Raw genomic sequence first — 18,312 nt, forward strand, 5'->3', positions numbered from 1 at the left:
AGGCAAGTGCTCTACCATTGGGCCACAATTCCAGCCCCCAGTCATTTTTTATTTTGAGATAGGGTCTCATTAAATTGCTGAGACTGGATTTGAACTCAAGATTCTCTTGTCTTAGCCTCTCTGGGATTACAGGTGTGTGCTACTGTGCCAGTGCCATTCTTTGAGGGTTAAAAAAAAGAGTAATTTAAAGTACTAGAGTATAAACACAGTACCTACTAATGCTACTCTTTCAAGATTTTTTTTTTAATTGTATTTTTTGTGGACTGGAGGTTGAAACCAGGACATCACACATGCTAGGCAAGTGCTCTACAACTATGCTATAGCCGGGTGCATTTTAAAATTTTATTTTGAGGCAGGGTCTCACTAAGTTGCCTGCCTCAGCCTCCCAAGTAGCTGGGATTACAGGTGTGTGTCTTCCAACTGACTGAGATCTTTAAATATAGGTTATTGTTGATTTAAAATATTCTACCTGCCCATGTTAGATCATTTGGCATGTTTATGAATTAATGATATTTCTAAAATATTCTGTAAATATCAGTGCACATATGTAACCTCAATATTTTGAACAGGTGGATGTCTAGTATATTTTCTTAATAGTCTTCTAATTCTAAAAAATGATATTCTATAAAATATTTTAAGAGGGCTAGGGTTGTGGCTCAGTGGTAGAGTGCTTGCCTAGCATGTGGGAGGCCCTGGGTACAATCCTTAGCACCACATAAAAATAAATAAATAAAATAAAGGTATTGTGTCCAATTACAACTAAAAAATAAATATAATATAATATAATATGTGTGTGTATATAAAGAATTTTTCTTTTCCTAATTATGATATGGAGGACAAGCCCTTTCTCTTGTCTTTTGTGGCCCATATTCTGGGATCTAACTTGTGTTTCCTTTTTTAAGTTTTAAGAGAAAAAAAAGAAAAAAAAAAGCTGGCAATTTCCTTAATTATTAAAGAATTAAAAACAAAACTAAACTAAACAATAACTCATTTTACCTTTGTTTTACAGCAGTTATCACAAGAAACATCCGGGTATTTCTTACAAAAATCAGGGTTAAATCCATTTTCTCCGAAGTAAGCTAAAAGCTGTATTCTCCTGCATTCTGTTATATTTTCACAGTAATGTACCATGCTATACAAATTATTGAAATGAGTCTCTCTTGTATGATGGTTTCCATCTTTTTCCACTAAAAGGGATGAAAAGCATAGTAAAACATACTTATTACATTAGAAATGTAAAGAATAGCACAGAAATACTTAGAATTATAGAACTTTAATACTAAATAAGAAAATTGTTATTATTGGCATTCTATTAGTATAACAGTTTCTTATTACAATTAACTGAGATTTATGTTTATCTCAAGATTTCAATTTAATTTTATAGAATTACATTTTAGATTTTTGTTTTCAAATTAAAAAAATTTTTTGGTGGTGGAGACTGAACACAGGGTGTCCGTGTTCTTACCACTGAACCATATCCTCAGACCCTGAAATGGAAAGATTTTTTTTCAAATTTTCATTATTTCCAATGATGAAGGCTAGACTTATATTTCCTATATTATCAGATAGGCATGTACTCAAGTTAATATCCAAAGAAAGCATGGCATAGAACTATGGCAGTGGGTTGTACACCTTCTTGAGTCTGTGAGGTCTAAGCAGTTAAGCCAGTGGCTCCACAACTATATGCCGAGGACTAGAGGTGTAGTTCAATGGCAGAGCTTTGGTCCAGAGTGCACAAGGACCCAGGTTCAATTCCTAACACCACATGTAACAAAACCATTGTGCAATGAAGCCTGGAGTGCTGTAGTGAACTCTTAGGTGTAGGTTATTTTAAATTTAAGGCAAACAACAACAACTGACATTGTCGAATACCACACAAACAATTTGAGGTACTTCATGGTTTTAACATTAGATTCTGCTTTACTTTTTCCAATAACATCATTATCTTTGTGAAGCTAAAAATTTGACAGTTGCTCTAATAAAAACAAGTACCTCAAGAAAAATGAATGTTATCTTGTTTTTCTTTGTCTCCATGCTGGGCTGAGGACAGAACCAAGGGCCTTATGCATGCTAGGCAAATGTTCTGCCACTAAGTCAAATCCCTGACTCAAGAAAATGAATGTGAAACAGAAAATGAGAGTGGTAGTGCTCAATTTGATTCTAAAATTTAAAAACAGCAAGTACATACTTTCCATTAGTAAGTGATATAGTTACTTAAGAATAAAATAAAAATCAGATTTCTTGGGCTGGGGATGTGGCTCAAGTGGTAGTGTGCTCGCCTAGCAGGTATGAGGCACTAGGTTTGATTCTCAGCACCACATGACACATAAAAAAAAAAAAAAAGTGAAGATACTGTGTCCAACTAGAACTAAAAAATAAATCTGATTTCTTCCAGTTTATTAGTATTATTCTTCAAATAATTTAATATTTAATATTAAATAATATTTCAAATAATTTAAGTCCTAATTATGAGTCAAAATAATTACAATTTAAATATTTATACTAAACTATTTGAATTTAACAATATAGATGCTCCCTGACTTATGAAGAGGTCACATCTTGATAAACCCATTGTAAATAATTTATATAGCTTTCATACCATTGCAAAATCGAAAAATTATCATTTAATCTATCACAAGTAGGAGACTGTACGGGTTTTGTCTAAAAATACAAGTGGGCAAACCAAGTGTAAACAAGGGATTTTTTTGGGTTAATACCCATTTTGGTATAGTGTAAGAATCTTGAACTTTGGCATCAGATGAAAACGTGCTTAGTTAGGGTTCTGCATTTATTAGTTCTGTATCTCATTTTTCTTCTCTGTATAATGAGAAAATAGTCTTATCTTTTAAGGTTGTTGTGAGAAAAAAAAATGAATTGATATGTGTAAAGCATTTAAAATAGCATGTGGCAAGTGCTAACAGTATATTATCTACAACAATTACCATCCCTGCACCACAGCCACTACTCCCACTGCTCCTACTATTTTGGCTACTGCCTCAGAGACCTTGGGGGCAAGTCAAAAAATCTTTCTGAAGCTTGGTTTTCTCATGAGTAGCTCTACCTAAAAAGTTAGATGTTGCTTATAATCCCAGCAGTTCAGGAGGCCAAGGCAAGAGGATGACAAATTCAAGGACAGTCTCAGCAACTTAGCAAGGCCCTAAGCACCTTAGAGAGATCCTGCCTCAAAACAATATAAAAATGGCTGGGGATGTAGCTCAGTGGTTAAGCACCCCTGGGTTTAATCCCTGATACCAAAAAAAGCTAGTTGTTATGGGTAAATAAGGTAAGATGATATAGATTTTGACACAGTGCATAGCATGTACCATGCTGAGTATCTCTGCCAGAGTGAGAAAGTGATCTTAAAAATAGATATTTACAAAATATATTCAATTATCACATCTGAGTATAAAGATAGGCCCAGGATATAATAAAATTCTAAAATATGTATTTATTTTGACCCAAGAAAGACTTGGTCTAGAAATATTTCCTACATAAATAACTGCAAAAATGCCTAAAGATATCAGTACGAGGGTATTCAATACTGCATTGTTGACAGCAGTAAAAAACAAGAAATAATCTAAATATCTAATAAGAGGAGACTGGCTTAATAAACATGAAATTACCAGACTATGGAATTCTATGTAGCTAATTTATTCATATTAATTCTAGGGATAATTACAATCTAGTATTGACTGAAAAAAGGACATATTTATATATATCTTTATACATATACATACATACATATATGTGTGTGTGTGTGTGCGCGCGCACGTGAGAGAATGTATAATGTAATTCCATTTATATTTTAAAATACAAGCATCTGGGAAAGGTAAACACAAATACAAGATGTTGCCTGCCTTTAATGGGGGAGGAGGGATGAGAGAGGAGAGGGATATCTAGGAGACTATTGGTTGTACTCACCCCCCCCCCCCGCTTTTTTGAGAGAATCTCTCACTATGTGGTGTAGGCTGGCCTCAACTCCTGAGCTCAAGTGATCCTCCTGCCTTGGCTTTCTTGGTAGCTAGGGCTATAGTTACGTGCCACAATACTTGGTTTTGTTTTATTTCTTAAACTGGATGGTAGTTCATGAGAGTTTATTATTTTCTCCTTTTTATCTTTCTTTGAAATATGTTTACATGCAAGTTTAAATGAAAAAATTGGGTCTAGAAGGATACAAAAGAAATCAACAATTCAAGTTGTTTCTTGAGACAAGACCACAGGCATGATTTAGCAATTTCCTGCCTTACACATGTCTGTGACATTTTACATAATAAGCATGTATTACTTTTACAATAAAAGTGAACTAAAATAAAATTTCAATTTATATAAATACCTCTATTTCTCCATGATTATTTAAGGAAAACTGGACCCAAAGTACCACAATAGTAGGAGTGATTAATCTCATGACATGACAGAACATGACAGAATGTCTCTAGTAGAGCTCAGCTTACTCATTATAAGCCTCTTCAGTCTGGTCACATCATGATAGGTATAGAAAAGCAGGCAGTGAGATATTTCTCCATTTCGTCCAGCTCTGCCGGATTCCTGGCAGTAACCTTCCACAGATTTAGGAAAAGATGCATGAATCACAAATCGCACATCAGGTTTGTCAATCCCCATTCCAAATGCAATTGTTGCACAGATAACCTGATGTAAAGCAAAGGCCCATTAGATTCATAATGCATTTAAAGGAACATTTTAATAATGGATGTTTCTGAAAGCTCTATCCCTTATTTTACTTTAAAATGCACTCTACTTGACAAACTTATGTCTTAACTTGGTTCCACGATTTAGCATGACTAAGACAAGATTTTCATATTGATAACTTGCAATTTTATTAAGCCCATGAAGAGTAAGAGAAGCTTAGTGTGGTTGGCACTTTCTTATGTGAGTTGGTTTCACTACATGAGAGATTAATTGCACTCATTAGCTCTTCAATGTCTTGTCAGTGTTTGTTTTGTTTCTGATATGGAGGTGTGTGGGGGTTCTGTTCATATTGCCATGATATCCAGGCCTGTGTACATAAGTAATACTATCATCAGGGGCTCCAGGCTGTTCCCAGGGCTCTGGCTCTCAGAGGTCATTGCTGCTAGCTCCTTGATTATTCAGGACAATAGTGCTCTCACCTTCAGTTTTACCTGTGTCACCAGCTGAAACATACGCTGACTCTTTTTATTCATCAGTTGATTTCAAAGTCAAGGTTGTGAAATTTTAATTAAATCTCATATGGATAAAAGTCGGAGCAGCTTATACAGGAGGGGAAAAAAGGAAAAAAAAAAGGCCAGGGTCTATGGCTCTTGGCCCATACAAATCACTTACTGGAAGCAAGGTGATGGTTAAATTTTAGGAGGTTGACAAATCAGTTTTCAAGAATATCCATTTCAGTTGCAAATTTAGGACCTATTTAACCCAGACCAAAATGCTATATCTCCAGGCAAAATTACATTATACAAATAAAGCTGTAAGTCTTTTTTTAGCACTTAAAAAAATGAATTGCTACTGCAAGAACAGTATTTCAAAAGCAATGAAAATATCTGGCAGCCAGACTGAGGCTAATGACATGATTTTAGTAACTGTGGGTACCAGAAAGGAACTGTAAGCTATGGGGTATGTGGACAGAAAATGGGCACATTTATCAACATTGGAAATGGCAGTGGCCTGCACTCTAGGTTAGTTATCCATCTAACTTATGGTACTTTGATCAAAAGGAAATCTCCTCAAAAAGTGAAAATCTATTGTGTCCTCTGGTGACGGAGAGCAGGCGGGGAAGTTGCGCAGTGAGATGTGCCTGCCCAAAGCTCTGCAAATGTCGTTTACCTCGAAGCCTGGTGATTCTCCTACTGCGAGGAGGGCACATGGCTATGAAGCACATCCTGAAGGCTCTGAGTGAGGCCACAGTGATGCTGACTCTTTCTGAAAGCTCTTATTTCTTTAACTAGGAAACTGGCTTTGACATATTACACTTCCTTCCTTATTTTGGTGTTGTTTTTAAACTTCAGGCTAGATTCATTCTTTTTAAAAAAATTTTTAATTGTAGATGGACACAATATCTTTATTTTATTTATTTATTTTTATGTGGTGCTGAGGATTGAACACACTGCCTCACTCATGCGAGGCAAGCTCTCTACCACTGAGCTACAACCCCGCCCCAGGCTACATTCATTCTTTTCAAAGAAAAACACTAAATTTTATTTTTATTCTTTTTTCCCCTATATTGGGGATGAACCCAGTGGTGCTCTACCACGTAGCTATATTCTCAGCTATTTTTTTATGTTTATTTTTTTAGTTGGACAATACCTTTATTCCATTCATTTATTTTTGTGTGGTGCTGAGGATCAAACCCAGGGCACTGTGAGTGCTAGGCGAGTGCTCTACCACTGAGCCATAATCTTAGTCCCCCTCAGCTATTTTTATTTATTTTTAAAAATTAGGGCTGAGGTTGTGGCTCAGTGGTAGAGTGTTTGCCTAGCATGTGTGAGGTGCTGGATTTGATCCCCTGCTTTAGACAGGGTCTAAGTTGCCCAGTCTGCCCTTGAATTTGCAATCCTTCAGCCTCAGCTTCCTGAGTTGCTGGATTATAGAAGCATGTCACCACTCCAGTATAGATCTCACCAATTTTTAATTCCTCCCTTGTCATTTATTGTTTGTTCAAATCTTTCAGTCTATTTCTGGATTTCTGTTCCACTCATCTATATATAATGTACTACAAACCAGTAATGTGCTATTTTTTTTTCAAATTCTTTTAGTTTTTTTCATTTGACTGTCTTCCATGCAAACTTTAGAAAAAGTTTATACAAAGAAAAAAACTGAAATGTGTAATTATTTCAGTGAAGACAAACCAGTTTTTCTAAACTTTTTACATATCTGAAAATGCCTTTATTGTTTTCAACATATATGACAGTGAGCTGGGTATGAAATACTTTTGTCCAAGTCTCCCCCGCCCCCCCCCGCCCCGTATTGGGGACTGAGCCCAATAGCGCTCTAGACTTTTATTCTATTTTTAATTTTTGACAGGGTCTCACTAAGTTGCCCATGCTGGTCTGAGTTTGCAACCCTCCAGATTCAGCCTCCCAAGAGATTAAAGGCATGAGCCACCATGCCCAGCTACTCTTCCCTCTTCTGATTCTGAAGACTGTCCTCCTGTTTTTGATATTTTTGATTTCTATTTCTCCCCTGCCACCTTTTTTTGTGGTACTGGGGTTTGAACCCAGAGATACTTTACCACTGAGGTAAATCCCCTAGCCCTTTTATTTTTATTTTGAGATAGGGTCTCACTGTGTTGCTTAGGGCCCTGCTAAGTTGCTGAGGCTGACCTTGAACCTGTGATCTTCCTGCCTCAGTCTCCTGAGTCACCTTTATACTCTAAATCATCTTCATTATGTTGTTTGGTAAGATAGAATCACAGGAAGCCATGGTAGACAAAATAAGCCCAATTTCTAGCCAGTCAGGTTTGTCACTGGGTGGATCCTATATTTGGGATGCAGAACTCTGATGGTGCTGAAGGGCTGCAGCAGTATGGCTCTACATTTAATATTCTTAGGCTGGATCCCTATTCCTTGTTGCTAATATATCACATTTAAAAATTTTTTCTCCCTCAATTTTTGTCTTTTATTCCCTCTAACATTCTCAAGTTAAAGTTATTGACTATATCCCTGATTGCTTCTCAGTTTTTTGTTTTTTTTTTTTTTTTTTTTTTTTTTTTTTGTACCAGACATCTAACCCAGAGATTCTTAATCACTGGGCCACATCTGCAGCCCTATTTATTTATTTATATATTGGTACCAGGGATTGAACTCAAGGGTGCTTAACCACTGAACCACTTCCCCAGCCGCCCCCCCCCTTTTTTTAAATCTTTTTTTTTTTAAATTTATTTTTTAGTTCTCGGTGGACACAACATCTTTGTTTGTATGTGGTGCTGAGGATCGAACCCGGGCCTCACGCATGCCAGGCAAGCGCGCTACCGCTTGAGCCACATCCCCAGCCCTTCCCTAGCTCTTTATAAAATTTTTATTTTGAGACAGGGTCTCATTAGGTTGTTTACAACTTCACTAAGTTGCTGAGGCTGGCTTTGAACCTGCGACTCCCCTGTCTCAGCCTCCTGAGCTGCTGGGATTAGAGGTATGTGTCACCACGCCTGGCATCCTTTTTATTTTTATTTTGAGATAGGGTCATACAAAGTTGCTCAGAGCCTTGCTAAATTGCTGAGGCTGGCCTCAAACTTGTGATTCTCCTGCCTTAGCCTCTTGAGCTGCTGGGATTATAGGTGTGAGCCAACATGTCTGGCTCCTTCTCAGTCTTATTTTGATGTTTTCTATCTTTAAGATAAAAACAATTTGCATTCTACATGCACAAGTTTGCTAATATACCAGAAAATATTATTCCTTTTGTTTGTTTATTAAAAAAAAAGTTACCTGGCAGCCATCCTGATTAATCCACTTGTGTTGCACTTCATCTCTGGCAGAATCACTGAGGCCAGCATGATAAGCAAGAGCAGCAAGACCATTCTTCTGTAAAGTGTCAGCCATTGTGGCACATTCCCTCCTGGAGAGGCAGTAGATTATCCCTGAGTCATCTGTCAAGAAACCAAACCGATTGTGAGAAGTGAGGACTTTTAATATAAATAACAATACGATTTACACTATGTTTTTAGAAATGTTAAGAAACATAAACAGATTTCTGTAGTGCACTTAGAACACAGGATGATCACACAGAATAACTCAGGAAAAAAATTCATACAAAGAAATAAGTTGCGACTTAATTTTTTTTTTTTTTTTAGTTGCAGATGGACACAATACCTTTATTTTCTTATTTTTTTATGTGGTGCTGAGGATTGAATCCAGTGCCTCACACATGTTACATGAGCGCTCTACCACTGAGCCACAACCCCAGCCCAAAATGCAACTTTTAATTCTATCCCTGCTAATGCCTTATGAGATGAACCTGGATTAATCCTAGGCTCTATTTCACACTGGCTCTAAAATGGGAAAGCTCCCTTATACAAGCTTATAGAAAACACATGACAATATTTATCAAAGAGTCTTAAAAATACCTCTGACCAACAAACTACAGTGATGCAGCCACATGAATGTTCATAGCAGCACAATTCACAATAGCTAAATTGTGGAACCAACCTTCAGTAGATGGATAGGGCTGGGTTTGTGGCTCAGAGGTACAGTGCTTACCTACCATGTGTGAGGTCCTGGGTTTGATTCTCAGCACCACATAAAAAATAAATAAAATAAAGTTATTGTATTCAATTACAACTAAAAAATAAATATAAAAAGATAGATAAATAGATAAAGAAACTGTGGTATATATACACAACTAAATATTACTCAGCAATAAAAGAGAATAAAATTAAGGCATTTGCAGGTAAATGGATAGAGTTGGAGAATATTATGCTAAGTGAAGTAAGCCAATCCCCCAAATCCAAAGGCCGAATGTTTTTTCTGATAAGTGGATGCTGATCCATAATGGGGGTGTGGGAAGAGAGAGGAGGAATGGAGGAACTTTGGATAGGCTAAAGGAGAGGGTGGAAAAGGGAGGGGAAATGGGAGTAGGAAAGATGGTAGAATGAGATGGACATTATTACCCTTGGTACATGAAGACACAAATGATGTGATTCTATTGTGTGTACAACCAGAGAAATAAAAACTGTGCTCCATTTGTATTCTGTGAATTGAAAAGCACTCTGCTGTCATGTAGAACAAATTAAAAAAAAAAAGATATATACCTTTGACCCAGTTTCCTTCTAGGAAACTAACCTAGGAAATAAAGTGATATATGGACTCACACCAAAAGTTTTGTTTATAATTTAAAAATTAAAAAGATTTTAATGGGAAACATTATGGGAATAAGGTTGTGAAATAAAATATACTGTATCAAGTGTTTTTTTCCTTTTATGTCAATATCATTATTTATTAATTTAATTTTTATGTGGTGCTGAGGATCGAAAAAGTGCTTCACACATGCGAGGCAAGTGCTCTGCCATTGAGCTATAGCCCCACTCCCTGTATCAAGTGTTTTCTAAGAAAAAAGATAAATTGACCTATAACATCTTAAAAAAAAGTGTTTTCTGAGTTATAAAAGGCATGCAAAAATGCCTTTTATAACTTTTTTTAAACTCTTTTTTTTAAAGAGAGAGTGAGAGACAAAGAGAGAGAAAGAGAGAGAGAGAGAGAGAGAGAGAGAGAGAGAGAGAAAATTTTTTAACATTTATTTTTTAGTTTTTGGTGGGCACAACATCTTTGTATGTGGTGCTGAGGATTGAACCTGGGTCACACGTATGCCAGGCGAGCGTGCTACCACTTGAGCCACATCCCCAGCCCCGCCTTTTATAACTTAAAAAACAAAAATGGAGCAAACTGTTATGAACTTCAGAATCTCATTTTATTTAATATAACTCAAAGGCAAACACATTTGGGAGAAGGCACTACAATAAAGAATTATATTCATACACTGATAGAAGCCATAGAAAGCACTGAAACCAAAATGATAATATAAGTGTGTAGGAGGAAATATTTAATATATTTTTTTGTTAAAGTTTATTGTTATCTAACCAAATGAAATTTCATAAATTCTAGAATTGAAAGAGTTACAATATTCTGGTCTATAAATAACAAGTTAAGTATCATCATTAAACAAAAAGAAATGTTTAATTTGCTATTTTATGTATTCTATTGTGGTACTAAAGAGACACCTATTACTTTTAGATATCACATAACTGTACTCACATGGGTGATGTTTTCGGATCCATTCTAAGCAATCAAATGCTACCTTTTTAGTTTTTTTTGGTAATACATAGTATTTCAGATTATGTCTGTTAAAGCTCATGCTGAACCTAAAAGAAATGCCAAACACAAAATTTAGTTGTTATGAAAAATATAGATCTAGCCATTGGCATGAACTGAAAGTATACCTCAAAATCATTAACCCAGATGAGATGTTATTAGAAGATGGGGCATTTGGGAGAGAATTAGGTTATGAGGGTGAAACCATGAATGAGACAAGAGCCCTTATAAAAGTAGAGACCTCACTAGTTTTAGGTGTGGCTATAATGAGAAAAGTATCATCTGCAAACCAGAAAGAGGGACCACACCAGATGGGATCTGCTAGTACACTGATCCTGGACTCCCCAACCTACAGAGCAATGAGAAATAAATTTCTCTTATCTCTGCTACCTAGCCTATGATATTCTGTTCAGTTAGCATGAACAAAGGCCAACATCTTCAAAAATTAAATATTGATTTTCCACATTCCAAGCCTAATTATCAGTTTGTCTTAAGGTGAATACTACCACTGGAAGCTTATATAACAGAACACTGAAATGGAGGTTAGATTAAAGGTTAAAGAAAAGAATGGTTGGTGAGTGTGGTGGCACACACTTGCAATCCCAGCAATTCAGGAGAGTGAGGCAGGAGAGTCTCAAATTCTAGGCCAGCCTGGGCAACTTAGTGAGACCACATCTCAAATATAAAACGGGTTAAGGATGTAGCTCAGTAGTAAAGTGCCCCGGATTTAATCTCCAGTACCAGGAGTAGGGAGAAAGAATAGTGATAAGGAAGGAAGCTCTATGGCATTAGATGATAAAAAATTAGGATTATAGAAGAGGAGTGTACCTGAGTGGGAGTGTGGGAGTGTACCTCAGTGGTATAGCAAAGGCTTAGTATGCTCAAAGCCCTCGGTTCAATCCCCCAACATGTGTACACGCACAAAGTCAGACACATGGAGAAACATAAGATAAGTCAGAAGCCCAGTCTCCAAGGTGAGGCTGACAAAAAATGGAGATGATAATTAAAAAAACATTGAAGTGGGGCTGGGATTGTGGTCAGTGGTAGAGCACTTGCCTAGCATGGGTGGGACCCAGGTTCCATCCTCAGCACCACATAAAAATAAAAGGTATTGTGTTATGTCCATCTACACCTAAAAAATAAATATTAAAAAAATATTGAAGTGATTAAGAAAATTACAGAGGAAATACACACTTTTAGGCTACCAATGTTCCTAAATTTTGACTTATGCTAAATAACCTTCATGCACTTATATGAAATGTTAATTGCAGGGCAACAGAAGGAGCTCTGGATCCCAAAGGGAACATGGCTGGCTGACACCAGTGCTCCTTCTTTTCTGGCCTACCACTCTTGGCACCGCATTTGCTCCCTCATGCTTCCTTAGGGAGCTCATTCTTTCCATTACCTTCTCTCTTATATTTCTCCTTTTGCTTTTCTTCCTAAGGCAAATTTCTCAGAAGATACTTATATCTCCAACCAACTAACCACAAACTGAATTTCAATTCTCATCACTTTCATGCTGACTTTTCCTTCTTTCTTTTTTTGATACCAGGGATTGAACCCAGAGGCATTTAACTACTGAGCCACATCCCTAGCTCTTTTTAATTTTATTTTGAGACAGGCCTTGCTAAGTTGCTGAGGCTGGCTTTGGAACTTGCAATTCTCCTGCCTCAGCATCCTGAGTTGCTGGGATTTTAGGTGGATGCCACTGTGCCTGGCCAGCAATACTTTTGGCATTTGTAGGGGTTGCTTTAGGCCTTATTCTCTCTGATCTCTCCCTACTCCACCTTGTTGGCTAGCCTTACAGAAAACCCTCTATTAGCACTCATGACTTCACCTTCTGTGGGAATTTCAACACTTATGTCTCTGACTTCTCCATCTTCTTCTCCTTATGCTTACTCCTGAAGTGAGAATCACCTCCCACCCTGCAATGCCTGGCTCTCTTCTTTTTTGCAATATCTCCTTCAGCAGTCTATTTTATTTTATTTATTTATTTTTTAAATCTTTTTTTTGTTTTAATATTTCTTTATTTTTTTTAGTTATCGGCAGATACAACATCTTTTTGGTATGTGGTGCTGAGGACCGAACCCGGGCCGCACGCATGCCAGATGAGCGCGCTACCGCTTGAGACACATCCCCAGCCCAGCAGTCTATTTTAAACTGCACCCAAATGTTATTTCAATGAGTCCCAACTCTTGCCCTCAACTTAGACCTCCTTTCAGAGTTCTGAACCATATTCCAATATGATTTTAGATCCATGATCTAAAATTGAAGCATGCATTCTCCTAGGAGTACACAAAGACTTTCTAAGGGTAAATGAGCAAAGATAATTTTAAAGCATCTGGAGCCTCAGGTTTTGTTTTAATATTTTTTAGTTGTAGATGGATACAATCTCTCTCTCTCTCTCTCTCTCTCTCTCTCTCTCTCTCTCTCTGTGGTGCTGAGGACTAAACCCTAGGGTGCCTCACATGTGTGAGGCAAGTTCTCTATCACTGAGCTACAGCCTCAGCCCTGGAGCCTCAGTGTTTTTTTTTTTTTTTTTTTTTTTTTTTTTTTTTTAGTGGAGAGAGAGAGAGAGAGTGAGAGAGAATTTTTTTTTCTTAATATTTATTCTTTAGTTTTTCGGCAGGCACAACATCTTTGTTTGTATGTGGTGCTGAGGATCGAACCCGGGCCGCACGCATGCCAGGCGAGCGCGCTACCACTTGAGCCACATCCCCAGCCCTGGAGCCTCAGTTTTTACATGCAGTTAAGACTGATCTGAGAATGCTTTTCCAGACCAGACATCTTGCAGGCTCATCCTTTTCCAGTCTTCCCTTTTATAACTGTCCTCCCAATTCTGAAATACAAACCAAGCAACCCCACTTTTTTACTCATTTTAAATTTTACCACCATGACTTGTTTCAGGAGGTTAAAAACCTCCAGGACACCAAACAAAGCAAAATGAAATATAGTACAGATGTGGGTGAAATTTTCTTTAATCAAAGAACCAGAAATCTTGTGAGTCTTCTGTCTTTACGTTTTACCTATTTCTGTTAAGGGTAAAGAATAACATTGGAAATGAAGCATTTTGGCACTCATTGGAGTTCTGATTTCAAATAGACTGAGAGTAAAGTAGTGAAGTAAAGATGATCTCCACCTTTGGATGCTGTTTTATCCCTGACCACTGTCACTTTGTGACTTGTGAAACTAACCGTTAAACAATAATTCAAAACCAGCTTTTATTTATATGTACAGAACAGCTGGAATTCTTTTAGTGTTTCAAATGATAGAGGATTATGTAGCAGACTGGCAAAAAAAAGATGATAGATAAAAGAATGATACATTCATTGGCTATTATTTTTTTTTGTTGTTGTTCTGGGGATTAAACCCAGATCCTCAGGGATGCTAAGCATGTGTTCCACCATTGAGCTACATACACCCTCAGCTCTTTCTAGGACTGTTTTCATTATTCATAGGCAATTATTTACAGTTGCTATTACAGCAAAGGAAACTGCAGTCCAGATAAAATTATGGCATAAAAGACCTGCCTTACAACAAATACAAATGATGAAGAAAAATCTTAAAATTTATTTGAGCTGATTTGGACTATGGTGTACAAGTATTCCTGTCCATATGAATATTGAAGTGATGATGACTTTCTCTGCACTTAAAAATAGTTTTATCTCAGAAAAGTGTTTTATTTAGTAAAATATTAAAAATAGTTTGGGTCAAAAGGAGAGATGAAAACATGTTTAAGAGAGCCTACATCCTGGGAGCAAATCTTTACCTAGCACACATCAGATAGAGCACTAATCTCTAGGGTATATAAAGAACTCAAAAAGCTAAGCACCAGGGCTGGGGATGTGGCTCAAGCAGTAGCGCGCTCGCCTGGCATGCGTGCAGCCTGGGTTCGATCTTCAGCACCACATACAAACAAAGAAGCTGTGTCCGCCAAAAACTAAAAAATAAATATTAAAAATTCTCTTTCTCTCTCTCTCTCTTTAAAAAAAATAAATAAATAAAAAAGCTAAGCACACACACACACACAAAAAAAATCCAATCAACAAACGGGCCAAGGACCTGAACAGACACGTCTCAGAAGAGGATATACATACAATCAATCAACAAATATATGAAAAAATGCTCATTATTTTTAGCAATCAGAGAAATGCAAATCAAAACTACTCTTAATTTCATCTCACTCTAGTCAGAATGGCAGCCATTATGAAGACAAACAACAATAAGAGTTGGCAAGGATGTGGGTAAAAAGGCACACTCATACATTGTTGGTGGGACTGCAAATTGGTGCAGCCAATATGGAAAGCAGTGTAAAGATTCCTTGGAAATCTGGAAAAGGAACTTCCATTTGACCCAGCTATCCCTTTCCTCAGACCATACCCAAAGGATTTAAAAACAGCATACTATAGGGACACAGCCACATCAATGTTTATAGCAGCACAATTCACAATAGCTAAACTGTGGAGCCAACCTAGATGCCCTTCAGTGGATAAATGGATAAAAAAAATGTGGTATATATACACAATGGAAAATTACTCAGCAATAAAAGAGAATAAAATCATGGCATTTACAGGTAAATAAATGGCGCTGGAGAAGATAATGCTAAGTGAAGTTAGCCAATCCCAATAAAACAAATGCTGAATGTTTTCTGATTTAAAGAAGCTGACTCATAGTGGGGTAGGTAGGGGGAACATGGGAGGAAAATGAATTCTAGATAGGGAAGAGGGGAGGGAAGGAAAGGGAGGAGGCCAGGGATTAGCAAGGATGGTGGAATGTGATGGACCTCATTATCCAAAGTACATGTCTGAAGACACGAATTGGGTGTCAACCTACTTTATATATAAACAGAGATATGAAAAATTGTGATATATGTGTAATAAGAATTACAATGCAAAAAACAAAAACAAAGTACATGTATAAAGACAAGAACTGGTGTGAACATACTTTATATACAAAGATAAGAAAAATTGTGCTCTATCTGTGTAATAAGAATTGTAATGCATTCCGTTGTCATGTATTTAAAAAATAAAATCAATAAAAATAAAAGTAAAGAAGACATATTCAGAAGGATGTGGAATCAGAATTCTCATACTCTGCTAATGGGAATGTAAAATGGTACAGGTGCTCTAGAAAACAGCATGGCAGTTTCTTTAACAGGTGAAACACACAGCCAGGCACAGTGGTGCATGCCTGTAATCTCAGTAACTTGGAAGGCTGAGGTAGGAGGACCACAAGTTCAAGGCCAGTGTCAGCAATTTAGTGAGACACTCAGCAGCTTTGCAAGATCCTATCTCAAAATAAAAAAACTAAATGAAAGACTGGGGATGCATCTCAGTGGTTTAAGATCCCTGGTTTTAATCCCTAGCAACAAACAAACAAACAAACAAACAAAACAAAAAGGCAAAACTCAGAGTTATCATAGAACCCAACAATTCCACTCCTGGATATAATATACCCAAGAGAAATGAAAACACATGTCTGCATAAGAACTTGTACATTTATGTTCATAACAGCATTATTCATAATAGTCAAAACATAAAAATAAGCTTAATGTCCATCAATGATAAATAGACAGAAGAGAATGTCATATACCTATACAAGAGAATATTATTTAGAAACAAACCTTGAAAATATTATGCTAAGTAAAAGAAGAAAGTCACAAAAGATGACATAGAGTGATTCTGTTTATAGAAACCATCTATCTCCCCATAGAGGGTAGATCAGTGGTTGTCCAAGACTGGTAGGGAGATGTGAGGGGCAAGGTTATTGGACTGCATTTGGGTAATGGGTTTTTTTGTATCAGAGATTGAACACAAGGGTGATTAACCCAGCCCCTTTTTATTTTGGGACAGGTCTCAAAACAGTTGTGTAGGGCCTTGCTAAATTGCTGAGGCTGGCCTTGAACTTGCAATCCTACAAGTTCAATTTTTTTCAGATAGGGTCTCACTAAGTTGCTTACTGTCACGCTTAGTTGCTGGGGATGGCCTTGAATTTACAAAAAAAGTCTCAGCTTCCAGAGCAGCTGGGATTACAGGCATGTGCTAATGTGCCTGGTGGGTAACAGTGTTTTTGAGGGGTGATAGAATGTTTTAAAACTGTGGTGATGTTGCACAATTCCAAATATACCACATGCTACTAGATTGATTGTAAACATGTGGATGGTAAGATATGTGCATTATATCTCAATAAAACCATTATTAAAAAAAGATCTGGAACATAATTTGAATTTTTTTTCCATTTGTGACATAATTGAAAATACAATTAAGTTAATTTAGATTGTGGGGATGGGTGCAAAATTTTGTGAACATACAAAAAATCCACTAAATTATACCTTGTAAATTGATGAATTTTATCATGTGTGAATTATATCACATTAAAGATTTTTTTAAAAACCATCTGTATTCCACTGTATCTTGACTAAGTTTATATTGTATTAAATGTTGCAATTAAATATTATCAGGTTCAGAGTATCAAATTTGTGTCATTTGAAAGTGAGGTGTGAGAAAATGCAGTCAACTTGTGCTCAGCTGTTGTTGCTTTTGAAACTGAGACAGTTGTCATAGGGCTGTTTAGAGTTTATGTGAATTAAATTAAAAAATGTTTTTGGATAGTTGCAGATGGTCAGAATGCCTGTATTTGTTGTTTATTTTTATTTTTAAAAATATATTTTTTAGTTGTAGATGGAACACAATACCTTTATTTTATTTTTTGCATGGTAGGCAAGTGCTCAACTTAGAGAGACCTTACCTGGGGGAAAAAAAAAAAAAAAAAGAATGGGGATGTGACTCAGTGGTTAAGCGCCAAGTGCCCCTGGGTTCAATCTCTAGTACCAAAAAATAAAAAGCATATTACAGCTGGGGATGTGGTTCAGTGGTACAGCATTTACCTGGAAGATATAATGCCTTGGGTTCAGCCCCTAGCGCGCGAGCGCGCAAGCGCACACACACACACACAAAACAGCACATCAACCATTGTGTCACAAGGCATGGTGGCACATCATGTAATCTCAGTGACTTGGGAGGCTCAGGGAGGAAGATTCCAAGTTTGAGGCTAGCCTCAGCAACTTAGTGACACTCTGTCTCAATTTTTCAAAAGGGCTGGGAATACAGTTCAGTGGCAGAGTATCCCTGGGTTCAATTCCTAGTGAAGGGGAAGTTAAAAAAAAAGCATTAAAACAAACCACATTTTATAAGGTATACTGAAACCAACAGGATTTTGATTTCCCTCTTTCAAATATATTAGATATAAGTAGAGGGTTTTTATTGAAAGATTGACAAAAATACTTAATAGCCATTAGATAGTTCCTAGTAAAGACTTTTTAAAGGGTATATTTACTGGAAAAAGTAAAGTGAATAACTAATGATTTTGCTTATTTTGCCCAATAGCTTCCAACTTTTTGCCTCCCACGAAGTTTGACAGACCTAACTGAGTGGTCAGCTGGAAGATCATTAGAAATAATTTTTGATGACATCATGATGAGCTATCATAAAATGCCTTTCATTTCCATCCACATGTTTATGTA

General features: G+C 36.8%; 1 pseudogene; it reads right to left on the bottom strand.

Annotated features, from left to right (window-relative positions):
- LOC143637788 (recQ-like DNA helicase BLM) overlaps positions 1 to 18,312 on the bottom strand; it is a 55,839-nt pseudogene that overhangs the window by 18,167 nt on the left and 19,360 nt on the right.

The sequence above is a fragment of the Callospermophilus lateralis genome, unplaced genomic scaffold (genome assembly GCF_048772815.1).
Source record: "Callospermophilus lateralis isolate mCalLat2 unplaced genomic scaffold, mCalLat2.hap1 Scaffold_289, whole genome shotgun sequence".
Lineage (NCBI taxonomy): Eukaryota > Metazoa > Chordata > Mammalia > Rodentia > Sciuridae > Callospermophilus > Callospermophilus lateralis.